General features: G+C 41.0%; 1 long non-coding RNA gene across 1 annotated transcript; it reads right to left on the reverse strand.

The window, feature by feature from the left end:
• Positions 1-7,537: 7,537 nt before the first annotated feature.
• Positions 7,538-11,875, reverse strand: LOC113804848 (uncharacterized). The gene is made up of 3 exons (XR_003475630.2): positions 11,822-11,875; positions 8,653-8,744; positions 7,538-8,074 (listed from the first exon to the last, which is right to left on the reverse strand). It is a non-coding gene; the product is annotated as an uncharacterized lncRNA (long non-coding RNA).
• Positions 11,876-18,842: the final 6,967 nt, after the last annotated feature.

Genomic DNA, 18,842 nt, shown 5'->3' on the forward strand with positions numbered 1-18,842 from the left:
ATTAAATAGATTGGTACAGTTTACAAAATCATTTATATACAGTAAGTAAAGATATGGACCAAGTATGGAACCCTGTGGTACTCCGTTTAACATTTGACAGGTGGGAGAGGAACATTTACTATATGAAACATACTGTACTCTATTTGTTAAGTAAGAGTTAAACCAATTATTGGCGTTATCTTTAATACCATAGTGAGCTAATTTCCGTAACAAAATTCTGTGGTTTACAGTATCAAATGTTTTGCTAAAGTCTAAGAATATACTGAGTGTGAACAATTTATTATCAAATGAACGTAATACTGAACTAGTAAAATCTACGAGAGCAGATTTTTCATTTACAAAGCCATACTGGGAAGGTGTTATTACTTTATTGCGTTTACAGTATTCTTCTAAGCGTCTTAATGCCAATTTATCAAGTAGCTTAGCTAATGTTGATAACATGGAAATGGGGCGGTAATTATTAATTGAATTTTTATCACCTGCTTTAAAAATGGGTATGACTTTGGCGATCTTTAATGTATCGGGGAATGTTCCAGTTTGAAAAGAAGCATTAAATATATCAACTAATACATGGGCTATGTATGGAGCAATCTTTTTTATTAGTTTTATGGGTATTTCATCGTGACCAGCAGAAGTATCTTTTGTAGATTTAATTGTGTCCAGCACTTCATGAACTGTGATTGGGGGGAGGGACATCCTGTCCTTTACTGGATGCCTCAAAAATGTTTCGAAATTATCATTGTGGTTATGGGAATCCAAATCATGATTCGTTCTGATATCACTGAAGTAAATATTAAATTGTTCAGCAATACCATGAGGGTCAGTCACAACTTTACCACTAACATTGATTGAGTGGGTTTGTTCACACGTGGTCTTGTTACGGTTTAGTTTAGGACAGTGTTAAGCACCTTCTAGGTCGTCTGTGAGTTACTAGGATCTTGAAGTAACTTGCTTTTTAGGTAAGTTGACTTTGCATTACGGATAGTGGTGGTCAACTGGTTTCTAATTGAGCGGAAGGCTTCTCCATAAGTCAGGGGATATTTTGCATATTTTCTTTGTAATTTATTCTTTTGGGCAATCAAAGTTTTTATTTCTGATGTTATGTATGGCTTGGCAAGGGCTTTGGGTTTTAGAGATTTATGCAACAAAGGGAAGAAAACATTGAATGAAGTTGTGAATATAGTATAGAAATTGGCAAGCTTGATATTAGGATTGGCAGGAATATAGTGCTGAGTGAACAGCTGGACATTTTGCTCCGAGAAATCCCTATACTGAATATTTATTTTGCCAGATTGTGCTATTGTTACATTAGACTTGAATTCAGAAAGTACTGGAAAGTGATCAGATATATGAGAGTATATTTTTGTATTATCCAGATTATGTGCAAGATCATTTGTTCAGATATGATCCAGCAATGTTGCAGAACTGTCTGTCACACGAGTGGGCTTCGTTATGCAGTTATAAAACATATTTTCGTGAAATAGGTTTGACAGGTTTCTAGAGGCAGGCATGGCTGAATTTAACAAGTTTATGTTAAAATCAGCTGTAATATAGCAGCGTTTGTTCTCAGATGCCAAGACTGTAGTGATTTCATTGAGCTTGTCAAAGAAAAGCTGGTTATTTGATTTGGGACGCTTGTAAATCATACCGACGATAATGTTACTGGATTTATTAAATATTTCAACGAAAAGGCTCTCCATGATGAGGTTATTAACTGTAAGGTCTCGTCTTGGGCAAGCGCTATGTGACTCATAGACAAATACTGCTATACCCCCGCTACCCCTGCTGGTATTATTGGTGAACATCTGATAAGTCTTAATGTCGTACAGGTTTTGAATTTCTTCCGTGAGCTTAGTTTCACACATACACATGACATCATCAGTAAACTTTAGAGGCAGAACACAGCTGTTTACGAGATCATCAAGATGTTTAGGAATGCTATTAATATTATATCCTAAAACAATGAAATATGCAAAAATTCTATCAACCTTAGAACCCGGAAATATGTACTTAGAAGACGTGTTATTAAACTGCAGGGACTGTTGAAGGAAAACATCAGGGTTATTGTTATCAGTCATACCGTCATTGTTTTCAGGGAAGGTTACAAGATTCATACTGTCAATGTCATCAAAAGATAGGATGTTGTCGTGGCGACTTTGGCGAAACATACTAAGAAATTCATTTTCACCAATACTGGAAAACGGAAAACATATGGGGGACATTGTATAATGTGAAAAACAATTGAGGAAAATTACAACACCTCAGCTTTTTTAAGCCTTGTAGTATGATGGGGGCTTCCTCATACGGACTGCTTTACTTGGACTGCTGGGTGTGGGTCTGGCTTCCGCTGTTGCTTGTATGACGGCTGCGGCAGGTGCGATGCTGTTGGCAGTCATCTCTGGCTGTAGCATCTCGTGGCTGGGAGGTGCCTGGGAGGTTGCACCGGAAGCTGGGGCAGGACTGGCGTCAGCAGACGCAGAAGTGGTTTGGTCAATCGGAGTGAGGTTTACGTCGACTGCAGGCGTGTTCGGAGGAACAGCCGGGGGAAAGCTGGTAGGATGCTGTAGTGCAGAGGACGTCAGGACAGGATACTCTGCTATGGAGGCGACACGAGGGGGTGGTGTGTGCGGAGACGGCGGTGTGGCTTGAGGCTGCGTGGCGTCGCGAGCTGGATGGTCGCGTGCGCGCTCATTATCCCGACGTTCTCTTATCACAAGTGTCCTATAGTTAAAGTAGACCACCTTCCCTTGCCGCCTGGCCTCGCGCAGTTCGTCCATCTTGCTTCGGCGGATGTCCAGTGTTGCAGGACACAGGTCCTCATTCACATAAACTCGTGTTCCGGCGAGCCTGCGGCGATCCTGAAGCACGGATTCGCGGTCCTGGAATCGCGTGAATTTGACAACAATATAACGTGGTTTGTCCTTCTGCTTCCCCACTCGGTGAGCTCGTTCAAGGTCAGGAGTCAGATTGAAATGTCTGCGGAGAAACTGTGAGACCTTCCAGTGCGACTGCTGCCAGTTCTCGTTCCTGTCCTCTGGAATTCCACTTATACGTAGATTATTTCTTCTGCTCTGGTCTTCCATGTAGTCCGCGCGGTCCGTGGCTTTCATGAGGCTTTGGTTCACTTCTGCTGTATCGGCAGATAATCCGCGGAGTTGTTGCTCAAGCGCGGCGTTGTCATCAGAGAGCTTTCTTATCTCCTTTTTTGAATCCTCCAGTTCCTTTTGCGTGAATTCAAGGCTTTTGATCACATCACTCAGCTTGCTCGTTGCTTCGCTCATTGCGTGCTGCAAGTTACAGATGGTATCGTTGAGCGATGTCTTATGAGCCTCCATCAGCGATATGACTTTGCTTTGCATGATGGTTTTAGGGCTGGCAAGGCGCTGGCCGCTGCTGCTCGGAGGCTTCATTGCGTAACGGCAGAAGATACGGTGCGAGAGGCGACGCAGAGGGAGACGCGGCAACAGGTGTGGGAGCGCGTCGGCCGGCGGCAGAGTGGTAGCAAACCGTGAGGTGTGGTGGTATTGGCGGGGAGGGGGGCGGGACAAGCTCCTTGTTAAAACAAGGCAGGTTACCCTGTGCAGGTCAGATGAGGTCACCGAGAACTCCAGTGCGTATGCGCAAACTCGGTTTCAAGATTTGAGGGAGGGTGGCGTCTCCTAATCTTGATTTTTTGTTCCTCCAAAGACGAAGTCCCACGGATTAAAAATGGCCAAAAACCACACCAACGGATGCACTGTACTCTTAAACCACTCACTGTGTATGATTTTGCTGTCTTCTATTTCTGCTTTCGTTAGAAATCAAGCAAAAATAGCGGAGCAGTAACGGCTGCGTCGTCGTCGTCGCCTGATTTCACAATAATGCACGGATATTTGCTTATGAATTAGTTAAAGATCATGGAATTACCACCGAGTCCACTCACGTACCTATATATATATATATATATATATATATATATATATATATATATATATATATATATATATATATATATATATATATATATACACACACACACACACACACACACACACACACACACACACACACACACACACATATATAATGGTCTCAGGAAGAGGGTCAAGGTGGAATAGCCTGTGAAATGCTTTACTGACTAACTGACAACTAATTAAGGCTACCCAGAATCCTTCGCTCAGCACTTGAGTTAAAATTGGGCAATTTTCTAAGCAACAGAGTTTCAAGCATTTTTCTTTTATAGGAAGTTATTGATTTATGAATTGATTTAGCGTCTTTTCAATTACGCTGATGACCCAACATCACGTTTATGCTCACTATTGGTATCCGTTTTCAAAAGCTCTAACGGTTTTGCCTTTGTAATACTTGGGGCAGGGCATAAGATTTTTTTCTTTCTTTTTAATGGAGAAGTATCAAGAGCATCACTGGCCGCATTGTGCTTAACCAGTGTATTACTCAACATTTTCGGATATGTATAAACAATGTCAATTCCAGCTCCTTTAATGTATTGCGCTTTACATCAAGGGACGTTTTGGGAATCAGTATAAAATTTCCATTTTGCAGGTGAAACGTCGATAAATTGACTCTCTATACCCCAAGGAATATTGAAAAGACTCCTGATTCCATAACATACAGTGGGCAATTCGACAAAAATGACGGTAATTAGCGTTGTGACTTGGTTTCCGGTAAACCGAAAATTTGAGCGAGCCATTTACATTGAATAAAAGAACGTTGAGAAAGGTTAATTTACCTGAATCTTCCAAATCTAACCAAATTGATAGCGAGAAGGAAGCTGTTAACATGGGATTCCGAAGAAATCATATTTCAAACAGATCATCTTGAAGAGAAAACTTTCTTATTTTGATATGATACTGGTCTTAGTTTTCAATTTTGGGAACATTGGGAGGCATAAACAATTGATTAATAATATGAATAAGTTTTTATTGCCTTGTCTTCAATCATGTAGGTACGTCTAGGATGAAGGGAAGGAAAAGGTGGTCTTCAGAAGCATCTGAGAAGTTTATATTATTATTTACAGAACACTTTAAACAACTAGGAGTCAAAGCAGTGCAGAGATAAAGGGGCAGAAGATAATTAGCATTATGAAAACATTAGTAAGTCTCAGTTTCATAAAATACACATAAAATATAACAAATATTTTGAAACCTAAGGGATGTCTAAGATAGTTTCTTAAATATGATTACCAAAAAACATGCCATTACAAGAAAAAAAAAAAAAAATCTCCCAAAAGGGCGAATTTCACATGCGACTTTCCTCTTCTCTCCGACATGTATACATGATAACGGTGGTGATAGAATAATGAGAACGACAGTTTTTACTGAACATTGTCACGCCATCTGGCATCGGAGATTGTCGTCTTCGGTATGGAATTTAGGATTAAACTAAATACGGTATTAAGAGTTAAGGACGCTACAGAAGACGCCCATAGACTTCACAAAGTCCTTTAATTCGGTTGGAAGGGTCGCCTTATGGCGTAACATGGTGAGGTATGGATGTCCACGAAGCCTACAAGGCTTATCATCAAGGCTTTTGACACAGACATGCGAGCCACGGTAACCGTCGATGGTGAGACCTCCGACTTCCTCCAAGTGCTCCATGTTGGAGAAATTTGCCGAAGCGGCCAGCGATTATGGTATGACCATAGATGTTAAAAAAACAACAACAACAACAACAACAACAAAAAACGAGGTACTCAACCAGCCGGCGCCTGGGCAGCTGCGGCTCCTGCTGGGAGGAACGCCACTCATACCTCTGATCTACAGTGGCAAACGATAATTTAATGCACACATATATAAGTATATGCATATGTATATATAGAAACAAATTTATATATACATCTCTCTCTCTCTCTCTCTCTCTCTCTCTCTCTCTCTCTCTCTCTCTCTCTCTCTCTCTCTCTATATATATATATATATATATATATATATATATATATATATATATGCAGATATGTATATATATATATATATATATATATATATATATATATATATATGCATATATATATATATATATATATATATATATATATATATATATATATATATATATATATATATTGTAAAAGGCAAGATGCCTCCTAAATGGGACTGCATTGACATTGACAACATTTATTTATGGTTGTTCTCTTTATTGGTGAGAAGTGCAGTACACAAATAAATAAACACAAGATGAACTGTGTGGGGTGTTGAGCGGTGGTTCAGCTCTGGGATGGCCAAAGGCTTATAGTCTGGATGGTGTGACTGGTCATTCTAGGTCGACCTTAATTTTCATTTTGGCTTCTACCGGCAGTATTACTTGAGGCGCGAAGCAATCTGTTTCTTCTGGAAATGTTTCTTGGCGTTCGCTTGGTTGAAATCCATGACGTCCACCATTCCTCATCCACTGGGATCCCAGTTTGAATGGCACTGGTCTCTGCGGCATGCATCCTCGTCTTTTTCGTGGTTGCTCGTCCTTGTAGGCCTCTTAACTTTGGTGACATCAATCCGTCCTCGATGTCTGCACGCCCCCTAAGGTAGAGCCCAAGTCTTCCTTGACTGTAATCCTTGTCTAGGTTTAACCCTAAGGCGTATTCGTTCTTGTCCTTGCAGATCTCGTCCAGGTAATCGTAGTCTTCGTTTGGATCTATGGGCGTCCGGGTTGGAGACGCCCTTTCCCTTTCATGCATCTTGAGTCGGCTGATACCTGCACCGAGTTCATCAGTGCAGGGATCAGCTGCGGGCTATGACGAGCTCCATGTCCTTCCCACGGCATCCTAAGGCGGCCGTGTCTGCAGCAGGTTCCTCCTTCGGTGTGGTGTTGGATATCCTCGGTCCAACTGCTATGTTTGGTCGGTGAGCCAGATCATACATGTAAGGGCTAAGATGTTCAGAGAAAAAAAATGTAACGGTGGAGGGGGGGGGAAGGTGTCTACTAGCCTTTTTTCAGTTTTTAGTGTTAGTGTTCATATTTTTTCACTTTTGTATTGTTCCACAAATACAAAGAGGAAATTAAGAGATGGAGAGATAAGTAGCTATCCACAAGGATCTGTGAGCTGCAAACGATCTCCGATAGGTATGAGAGTAGATAAGGAAACGACAGCGGCAGTCCTCAAGGATTTACTTGAACCGCTAGTCGTTATATAGAGAAAGAAAAGTATGTAAAATAAAAAGTGTGCATCAAGTACTGTTCACTCATCTCGACTGGCAAAATAGTGGGCAAATGTATACGTCATAACCGGGAATGTACAGTAATTACGCCATCGAACATTACGCCTACAACTACAACTACAAACCCTATTAATGAAAGGCTGCAGTGTCTTTTGTTCTGCGTAGAAGAGAGAATGAGTGTATGTGTGTGAACGAAAGTGAGTAGTGAGAATGAAACTGGGAGTGAACTCATAAAGAATGAATCACAAACAAGATGGTAAACGTTTCTATTAGCAATAATGCGATAATTAGCAATAATATTAATACAAAATTATTTCAGCTGAACTCAATATTTAATGATTCGTGATGGAGAGTATGCATTAGTGAACAGTAACATTATTTTTATTATCATTATTATTGTGCAAGCTTCTTGCAATGCAAAATTTCTAAGTTCAGATATGAACCTTATAAATCACAATTCTATTTAATCTTAATTTCGGATTTGCTACAAAGTTCTGATTTACCATGGTAATAATATAAATTATAGTAATAATGGTTGTAATATTAATAATAATGATAAGTGCAATAAGAATAACAATGATAATAATAATAATATGGACAAAAATAATAATGGTACTACCACTACTACTGACAATAATAATAGTAATAACAATAACACAAACAACAATAATAACAAAATACAACAATAATAGCAATAGTAGAAACAACAATAACAGTAGGAGGCACAATTTGTGCATTATCTTATCTATTTACGAAACCTTACAAAGGCAGTATTTCGCAACTTGTTCGTCTCGGTATCTTAAAGGATAATCCTCACTTCCTGTAGGACAAGGAAGTTGTTGCTGGTGTTAGGGTCCTGTGCTGTTCGCCTGATGTGGACGTAGCGGCCCCACACGGAATAGCCAAGGGTGAACTCAACGCTGCAGCTGTAACAGGTAGGAAGGGAATGAACCTATAGGTAGGTGTAATCGCTCTATTTTCATGAAAATGCTAGTCGGCATCTTCTGAGCTAGGCCCCGCCCCATCAATTTTATTTGCAATTATTAAATACTTTTTTTTTCATTGTTTCTGTCTGATATATATGTGTATTTTTGCCCAATGTTATTATTGAGCTATTTTCAAAGAAATCTACTAAAAATCACTTACCATAAAATATAAAAAAAATTTGGGGTAAAGAAAGGGGGTGGAGCTAATGACGTCACGTTTAGCCAATGAGAGTGCACCATTAAATGCTAGGTACAGGTAAATGCATAATCATTTCTATAAAGTACTCGCTGTAGTTGTAATTATCAGCAGTAAGCCCAAAATTCTCCTATTTTATTTACGATAATGAAGAGTTCCATACCATTAACAGCCATCAGCATTTTTAGGCTCAATAGGCTAAATGGAAGTGGACCTACATAGTTTTATATACCTTGTAGGAAAGGGCAATCAGATGCCTGTTTGTGGATGGCAGAGGGAATAAAGACATTGACACAATTGGAGTAAGGACAGTAATACTAACCAGCTGCTGTTGTCATAAGGCCCGATGTAATGCCCGAGGACGGTGTAGCCAGTTGCAACTCCCGCCACCGGAGCCTCCGCCCCGACGCTCACCTCAGGGAGAAACAGACGTTTTTATTCGAGCATTCAGTCACGAGTGCTAATGCTTATGTAAAGATATGCACATGACATAAAACATAAACACAAACACACACAAACTCTATATATGCATATACACACGTGTGTGTGAGTATGTGTGTGCATACAGTATATATATACCATATACATGAGAGTCGTTCCAAAAGTGATGCCTCCACTGTCATTCTTGTCCCAAAGGGATCCGAGGAGATTGCTTATGACATTCCTATAATGGTTGAACTTTTGCACTGATATCCTGATTTTTTTTTATCTCTCTGTTGCAGATATTGATGGTATGACAGTCTAAGAGAGCAAACTTTGCCATGGACCTGCGTCAGAAGCAGAAATACGACATTGAATTCTTCCACACAGAAGTAGGAGCAACCGACATTCACCGGCGCCTAATGAACGTTTACGGAGGCAGTTGATGTCAGCACAGTTGGGAGATAGGTTCATCGATTCTGGAGTGGCGACAGTTATGTGACATATCACACTTCGGACGCCACCATTTTATACGCACTAATCTGCGGATAACAGCAATTATATATATATATATATATATATATATATATATATATATATATATATATATATATATATATATATATATATATATATATATATATATTGCAATAGGAACAACAAAGGGAAGAACAAGAAAACACACGAATATGCCGAAGGCCTTTTCACTAATGCTTCGTCATGACAAGAGGATAAGTAAGGATAAGACCAGTATGCGAAGGTGAGCCCTGCCCAGGCTATGAGGGGAGCCCGGTCTTTGCCGAATAATGTCGCTTTGATCAACGTGTGTCAGCTAGTGCTGACGCGACAGAGCTTAGTCCTTACCCACCGTGGTGCCCGGCCACAGCAGTAACTTCCGAGCGACAATTGCAACTTCTCGCGCCTGGGCGGGGCGCGAACCGCCGACACGTTACCACTGTACTAGCCTGGAGGCTATGACATGAGGTACATAGAGGAGTATTTATACAAATGTTAGGTGGTCAGGTCACGTCGGTAATCAGGTGAGCGACGACCTTCGCTAGTTCGTGGCTCCCCGTACCGGTGTTGATGTTTGCTGTATGACTGAACGCCGCTTCTACCATCTTTTGTCGTGGGGCCAGGCCTTGCTTTATGATACACACACACACACACACACACACACACACACACACACACACACACACACACACACATATATATATATATATATATATATATATATATATATATATATATATGAAGGGGGATATAGTTCATACGTAAACTCTCTCACTGATGGACGGAGAGACAAGACCTTGGTTCATTATATGAACAATCATACCGTGGTCTTTTGTTCTCTGTTGGCTGATTTTTGTAAGGATATGGGAAACAATTATTTCAATTAGCATTTATTCACTCAAAAAAATATACAGACTACACGTACTATGGACAACACGAAAAAAGTGACACACAACACAGGGGGCACAGAGTGACACACAACACAGGGGGCACAGAGTGACACACAACACAGGGGGCACAGAGTGACACACAACACGGGGGGGAGAAAACGACACACAACACTTAAACACACAGTTACTGGTACACTATCGGTCACTGCCACGAGTGGTACACTATCGGTCACTGCCGCGAGTGGTACACTATCGGTCACTGGCACAAGTGGTACACTATCGGTCACTGGCACGAGTGGTACACTATCGGTCACTGCCACGAGTGGTACACTATAGGTCACTGCCACGAGTGGTACACTATTGGTCACTGCCACGAGTGGTACACTATCGGTCACTGGCACAAGTGGTACACTATCGGTCACTGGCACGAGTGGTACACTATTGGTCACTGCCACGAGTGGTACACTATTGGTCACTGCCACGAGTGGTACACTATCGGTCACTGCCACGAGTGGTACACCATCGGTCACTGGCACGTACCACTCTCGGTCACTGGCACGAGTGGTACAGTATCGGTCACTGCCACGAGTGGTACACTATCGGTCACTGCCACGAGTGGTACACTGTCAGTCACTGACATGAGTGGTACACTATCGGTCACTGCCACGAGTGGTACACTATCGGTCACTGCCACGAGTGGTACACTATCGGTCACTGCCACGAGTGGTACACTATCGGTCACTGCCACGAGTGGTACACTATCGGTCACTGGCACGAGTGGTACACTATTGGTCACTGCCACGAGTGGTACACTATCGGTCACTGGCACAAGTGGTACACTATCGGTCACTGGCACGAGTGGTACACTATCGGTCACTGGCACGAGTGGTACACTATCGGTCACTGCCACGAGTGGTACACTATCGGTCACTGCCACGAGTGGTACACTATCGGTCACTGCCACGAGTGGTACACTATCGGTCACTGCCACGAGTGGTACACTATCGGTCACTGCCACGAGTGGTACACTGTCGGTCACTGCCACGAGTGGTACACTGTCGGTCACAGCTACGATAGGTAACACTGTCGGTCACAGCTACGATAGGTAACACTGTCGGTCACAGCTACGATAGGTAACACTGTCGGTCACAGCTACGATAGGTAACACTGTCGGTCACAGCTACGATAGGTAACACTGTCGGTCACAGCTACGATAGGTAACACTGTCGGTCACAACTACGATAGGTAACACTGTCGGTCACAGCTACGATAGGTAACACTGTCGGTCACAGCTACGATAGGTAACACTGTCGGTCACACATGGTAACACTGGTCTTGGACGTAGTCACTATGGTGCTTGTGCATTTTAGCCACGTAGTTCATCCGATGTATTCGTTCCCACGGGTGATGCAGGACAGGTGAGGGTATTCACGGCACCGACAACGTGCGTAGGGCCGAGAAAGCGTCGTGGGTCGTGCGTTACAGGTTCCACGTGCCCACGCCTGCCCTGTGGGCCTGCCCATACTCTGTCTTCGCTACACGTGTTCCATACACGCCCACACACCCCGGGCCTCTCTGCCGGTACTCCTTGGCGATGATGGGCGGCGCCCAAGGTCCCGAGGAATATGAAAGTAGGGAATGTGGTATCGACCTTTACAATTATACCCGAGAGCAGGTCAGTTCGTCCTCTTGGTTTGGCAGTCAGGGTAGCAAGACCTTTTCCTTGTCTTACTACCTTCAAGGCGACATGCCTACGCTGCCCTCGGGTCACCACTCCCTCATTCAGCATTGTTTAACGCTCGGTAATTGTTCCACTCGAAGTAACCATTCGTGTTGTGAGTACTTATTTTCTGTGTGTTTTACGTTATGGTGAAATGTCACCAATGATAAATCTTAATATATATATACAAAGATTACAAACAAACATAGACATTCATCCTTTCGTGCGCACATTCATGCTAATTTTGGTCATTGGGTAGTTTGCCCAGTCAACATTCACAACTCATTCATACTCTACTGAACCTTTTAACATCTTTTTTTTCTATTTCCTTTCTTTCGTATTTCCTCCCTTTACATATATATATATATGTGTGTGTGTGTGTGTGTGTGCATACATATATATACATATATATTTATATTTATTCATTATATATATGTATATAAATATTTATATATATATATATATATATAAGAGCACACATACACACACACACACACACACACCCATATATATATATATATATATATATATATATATATATATATATATATATATATATATATATATATATATATATATATATATATATATATATATATATATATATATATATATATATATATATTGCACACCTGCGTATTAGCCTACCATAGCTGTTAACGATGTTTTCGTTGCTGAGTTAGAATAGCCGTTGTTGTGCGATAGTCTGTGCTTAGGTTTTCTATGATTAAAATCGATTTCTATACTGATTAGAATCAGTTATTAACTTAATTTTTGATAGCGTGATAACACGTTCATCTCTTATTTAGCAAATTCATATTCGTTTAATCATAATTTGGATAGCATGATAACTCGTTCATCTGTCGGTTAACGAATTTGTATTCATTTGATTTTTCTTATATGAACTGTAAAACATATCACTTAACTTGGTAGAGTTAGTTAAGCGTGCTAAGGAAGCAGGTCTTTCTGCTGCGGACATAAATACTTTGGTCTTGAAAGAGGAAGTCAGATAAAAAGAGCAAATTGAAAGAGGAGAAAGAGCAAGATCTGAAATGCGAAGAAATAGAAGTTCAGGAAAAAGAGAAACGGCACGAATATGAAGCGAACGAGGCCGAGAAGCAGCGCGCTCTCGAGTTGGCCCTTGCAGGTATGCGACCCGAGAACCCTTCTCTAAATGATAGTCGTGATCATTACCCTAAATTAAAGATGCCAAACTTCATCGATGGTAAGGACGATATTAATGACTTCTTGCACAGATTTGAGAAATTAGCAGGTTTGCAAGGATGGGATTCTAATGATTACCACATTTTTATCTCAGTTCACTTTTGGGAGGCAAGGCCTTGCAAACTTACATTAAGTTTACCAGACGACATTTGTGAGGATTACAGTCAGTTGAAAGATGCATTATTGAAGGCGTATAACGTTGACGCTGACTCATAACGCAAAAGTTCAGAGAGAGCAAAGTTGGCGAAAACGAGACCAACATCCAGCTGATTACGAAAATGACCCAGTATTTAGATCACTGGTTAATCATGGGTGATGTTAAAAAGGATTATGACTCGTTTGACTTTTTGATATGCGAACAGCTGCTTAGTAATTGCCCTCTTGACCTTTGCATCTTTTTCAAAGAATGAACTTTCAATAATACAGTGGAAATGGCGCAAGCAGCGGATAGGTTTCGTCGTGCCCATAGAGCTGTCAGGAGTCGTAAAACACCTTTTACCTTTTAAGGATGACTCTGCTTTTAAGAAAGACTCGAGTGTTACCCCTAAGGATGTGATTTGTCACCATTGCAGGTCACATACGTCCTTCTTGCTCCGAACTTAAATTCGCTAAATCAAAGACTTCTCAGAAGGTAAATGCTGCATTTGAAACTAGCGTAAATTACGATCATGTCATTATGTATGAAGAAACCTTGTATGACAAGCCAGTAAAGGTATTTTTTGATTCAGGTTGCTCATCAATCATTGTGAAGGAATCGCTCGTGCCCGTCTCCCTCAAGCAAGGAAAGGTGGTTGCGCTGTACCTGGGGGAACGGCGCGAATTCCCCACCGCACGTTGTCATATCAGGAGTAAATTCCTGAGTGGGTGGTTTACTGTCGTGGTTGCGCCGATTAAGTTCTCGGACGTTGGTATGGTGCCTGGGGTCCAGGTGTCGGGCGTGAATATACCGAGTTCCAAAACAGCCGAATCTCCTCCTCAGGGGAGCAAAGTTAATGCAGTTGTGACGTGGGCCGCCAAAGTGAAGGAACATGCCAGTCCTGATAAATTGATACTTCCTGATTTTAAATTTGAGAACGTCTCGAAACCAGATTTCATTGCTGCTCAGTCTGCTCAGAAATCAAGCCACTGTCACGGTTAAAAGTCGTTCAGTAAGATTCAAACAAATGAATGGTTTGATATACTGTATTTGCATACAGAGGAAACACCATCACGAAGTCGGCGGGAAACAGTTGTTCCCCCAAAATTTATTCCAATAATTTTGTCTATGGTCCATGATTCCCCTCTGGCAGGTAATTTCTCTCATCGAAAGACTGTGGAAAAGATATTTCATGTTTGCCAGAAAACAGTTCCTAAGGGCAAGGCCAGAAAGGTACCCATGGTTCAGATGCCGGCCATAAGCGGACCGTTTTCCCGCGTGGCGATTGATATCGTCGGGCCCATCTCTCCGCCCTCCAGCTGAGGCCATAAGTATATGTTGACCTTGATTGACATGGCCACTAGATTTCCCGAGGCAGTTCCTCTGCGGAATATAGACTCTGTAACTGTTGCCGAAGCATTGCTGACTATTTTTGCTCATGTGGGAATACCGAAAGAGATACTTTCTGACCGCGGTACTCAGTTTAAGTCTGATTTGATGGTGGAAATGAATAGACTTCTTTCTATTCAGGCACTGTATACAAGTCCGTATCACGCTTGTTGCAATGGCCCCGTCGAGCGGTTTCACACAGTTTTGAAAGCCATGCTGAAAAAGGTCTGCAGCGAACGACCTTATGACTGGGATCGTTACATCCCGTCCGTCTTGGTTGCCTATCGCGAGATCCCCGACGATATGCTTAAATTTAGTCCGTTTGAGTTGCTGTACGGCCGTAAGGTACGCGGTCCATTATCAATTCTACATAATCTGTGGACTAAAGATGATATTGAAGGGGAAGTTAAAAGTACCTATCAATATGTATTAGATCTTCGATGTAGATTAGAAGCATCGGCTCAGATAGCTTCCGCTCATGCAGACGTGAATAGCCGAATGTACAAGACTTACTTCGACATGAAAGGTAAATCACGTACATTAAAAGAAAGGGATGAAGTACTTGTACTATTACCAACTTCACATAATAAATTAACTTTTCAACGCAAGGGCCCCTATTCTGTTGTACGTAAGCATGAAAATGGAGTTGACTATGAGATCAAAATAAAAGGGAAAATAATGCTCTATCATGTGAACATGCTGAAGAAATATGAAAGACGTGAAAATGATGCTTCTCAGGTATGCCAAGCTTGCATGGTAGATGACATTTCTGATCCCGTAGATAAGGCTAATGATGGGGTTTGTGATATACCTGAATTGTATGAGCCGGGTAAATGCGATGTTAATGTTAACTCTGAACTGTCCAATGAACAAACCTTAGAGTTAAAGGATCTAATAAGTAACTTTACAGATGTATTTGCTGATAAACCAGGCGTAACCAGCACATTAGTTCATGACGAAGCCTTATCCTATTTCATATCATTTACGTAATGCCTTTGACGAGGAAGTGGAAAGGATGAGAGAATTACAGGTAATTAAACCGTTAACCTCTGCTTATTGTTCACCTGTAGTACTAGTGAAGAAGCCTGAAAATTCCTGGTGCTTTTGTGTTGATTTCCAATCTCTCAATGACAGAAATTGATCTCTGTAAGGGATTTTGGCAAATCCCCGTGAGCGATAAAGCGAAGCAGTGCACCGCATTTGCAACACCTAAGTATGGCTTATACTGTTGACTGTTATTTTGATAACTTAGTTGTACATGGCCAGACATTTTCTGACCATCTTGAGCATTTGAGGAAGGTTTTCGAGCGTTTACACTAGCACGGGTTAACCGCCGGACCAAGTAAATGTTATTTTGCTTATCCTAGCATAAAATATCTTGGATATAACCTGGGTGATAAGGGATTAAGTACACTTCCCGATAAAGTCAGTGTCATAAAGAACATGCCATTACCGGAGACGAAGAAGCAGTTACGCAGCTTTCTCGGAACTCTTTCGTTCTACCCCAAGTTTATTCCAGACATGGCAGATCTTGCGTATCCTCTGAACGCTCTATTAAAGAAATTCAGTCCTAATCAGCTGAATCTGACCCCTAGCCTCGTTGACAGAATCAATGAGTTAAAAGATCTCTTGACGAGTGATCCTATTCTGACTTTACCCGACAACAATAAGACTTTCTATCTCCACACCGACGCGAATGGCCTCGGGACCGTTTTGTTGCAGATTGGTCGACGGCATCCTCATGCCCGTCGCCTACGCTGGTAGAAAATATAAAGATCGGCTCGTTCTGCCGTCATTGAACGAGAAGCTTTGGCGACCTTTTGGGCGATCGAAAAATTTTGGTGCTACTTGTACGGACGCGAATTCGTTTTGCAAACTGATCAACAGCCTTTGAAATATATCAAATACACGAAAAACAGCAATGGTAGGCTTATGTGCTGGTCTCTCGCCCTTCATTTATATTCATTCATTATAGAATATATAAAAGTGCAAGAAAATGTTGGAGATGACATACTCAGCCGATGTTCTGTGTAACTATTTTACGTTTGTATTAAGTGTTAATATAATTTGAGTGAAACCCCACTTTTTAACTGAAATCTTTGTCAATGTCAATGGTTATGGTTTTATAGTGTTTATTTCACTATCTTTCTTTGGTTGTGCGTATATGTGTGTGTGTAGTGTGCGTAAGGAGTACAAGTGGCCTCCACCCGTTCGAACCGCATGTTCAGACTAAATAAACCAGCCACGTAACCGTAGTCGGTGGTTGCCATCCTATGGTTGGTCACTCTATTACGAGCTCCACACCTGAACACATTGTAAGTACCTTTTGTTCATCCTATATATTTTGATTGATTAGTTACCTATAAAAAACAAATAATGTGGAGTAAATTACTGAAGTGAATACAGGTGGTGAAAGAAATAGTGTAACATGTGAATTATTTGTTGCAGCCTCCATTTATCATGTGTTATTGTTCGAGCGTTACTGTTGATAGCTGCAGCCCGCTCCACCAGTGCTACCCTGGGCTCTACCCGGGAGATTACAAACCCAGCCTGGCCACCTGACTTCGCTCTTCCGACCCTACACCTTTTATGCGGACGGAGATTCCACTCTAAACCAATGACTGATCTATTATTTTGTATTTGTGTGGAATATATGTATTTATATACTGAATATAATTATGAAAGTGAACTTTATTGTTTAATATGCCCTGATAATCTATACCCAGAGGATAAAGGTTAAATGCTATTAAGATCTGAAAAAGCAAAGAAACCACGGACAGTATGTTATAACTTTTCACAGCAGCAACATCGCGGGTAAAAGAGGCAATTATGACACAACAAATTCTATAGATGAAGATTTAATTTTACAGTGTCTGTTGAACTGCGTGCATGCGTGTGTATGTAAATATGAATGTGAATAGCGTGAAGAGAGAGCGAGCTCACACGAAAATGGATAACAACACAAATTTTAGAAATGTAATCATTACTACGTTAATACAATAATTATTTCAATAACCAGGAGAATTTGACATAAAATGATATGCGACTTAATGTACGCAAATATGAATGGTGACGAAATTTCTTTTGCAATCATCCCAGTTCAGAAATGTCTTTTTACGTTATCCCCGTTATTTAATCATAATTACGGATACGCTACAAAATCTGACAGACTGAGGTGATCATTTCTTGCTGAAGCATGCAAGAGTACACTACCTTTCATCGCCGGTGGGTTCGGAATTTTCCGAACATGCCAACGGTAAAGAAAGGTGAGAGAGTGTGATTACTAAGCGAATTAATTCGAGCTTAAACCCTAGTCCTTTTTCTAATCAGATGTAATACAGGCTCACTCTGACTCAATATGTGTATCGAATGAGTTATGCTTCGGTTTCATTATACCTACTCTCAAACATCAAGTGCTGTGGTCTATTATTCATTACGAAACCTGGGGGGAAGATCATTACGCTTTATTCATTAAATGAATTTACAATATTTGCGGTCAAAACTATGTTCTAGCAATGACGGCATAATTACTAAGTTTACTAAGAAGGGGGGAGGTTAACTGTTCACTACAGAAAAATATATGATATGTAGTCGTGAGTGCGAATAAAGAAATCAGTAAGAGAATAAAATGAATCAAAGATTCTAAAAAGGAGTGAAATTTAACAATCAATTAACGAAATTCGTACAAGAAGAAGTGACTGTGAATCACAAATAGAAAATTCTCAGCTTGAGAGAAACTCACTAACAAATTCATTGCAATGAAACAATATGATGTAAATCGCTAAATGCGAGAAGTTGAACTATTCAAAGAACAATATTTCATTTTTTGTGACCATAGATCTCACATTGTCCTGAGTAAGTGACCTCAGGTCAAGATGATTAACAGACTGAGAGTGTTGCCATTATGCTCTTAAATTTTCAGTGTTAGCACTTCTAACCAGCAAAGCCAACGTAGGAATGGTTTGCTTAACACATATATGGAGGAAGAAGAAAGAAAAAAGAAAAGATTGACCCATACGTGTACTTATGTGCTTTTGTAGATTTGTTCATCATATTGCGATGGTATGGTCGAGCGGTCTTCGATGATTAGTTCGTGCTTCAAGCCGAAAGGTTGAAGCTCACACTGCCTGCCACCAGGCTATAAAAGGTACTAAAGGCCTTCTATATAGTGTAATTTGATTTTACTGGCGGCGGCTAGTGAAAACACTGATATGGCC

Source organism: Penaeus vannamei, chromosome 29 (assembly GCF_042767895.1).
Source record: "Penaeus vannamei isolate JL-2024 chromosome 29, ASM4276789v1, whole genome shotgun sequence".
NCBI lineage: Eukaryota > Metazoa > Arthropoda > Malacostraca > Decapoda > Penaeidae > Penaeus > Penaeus vannamei.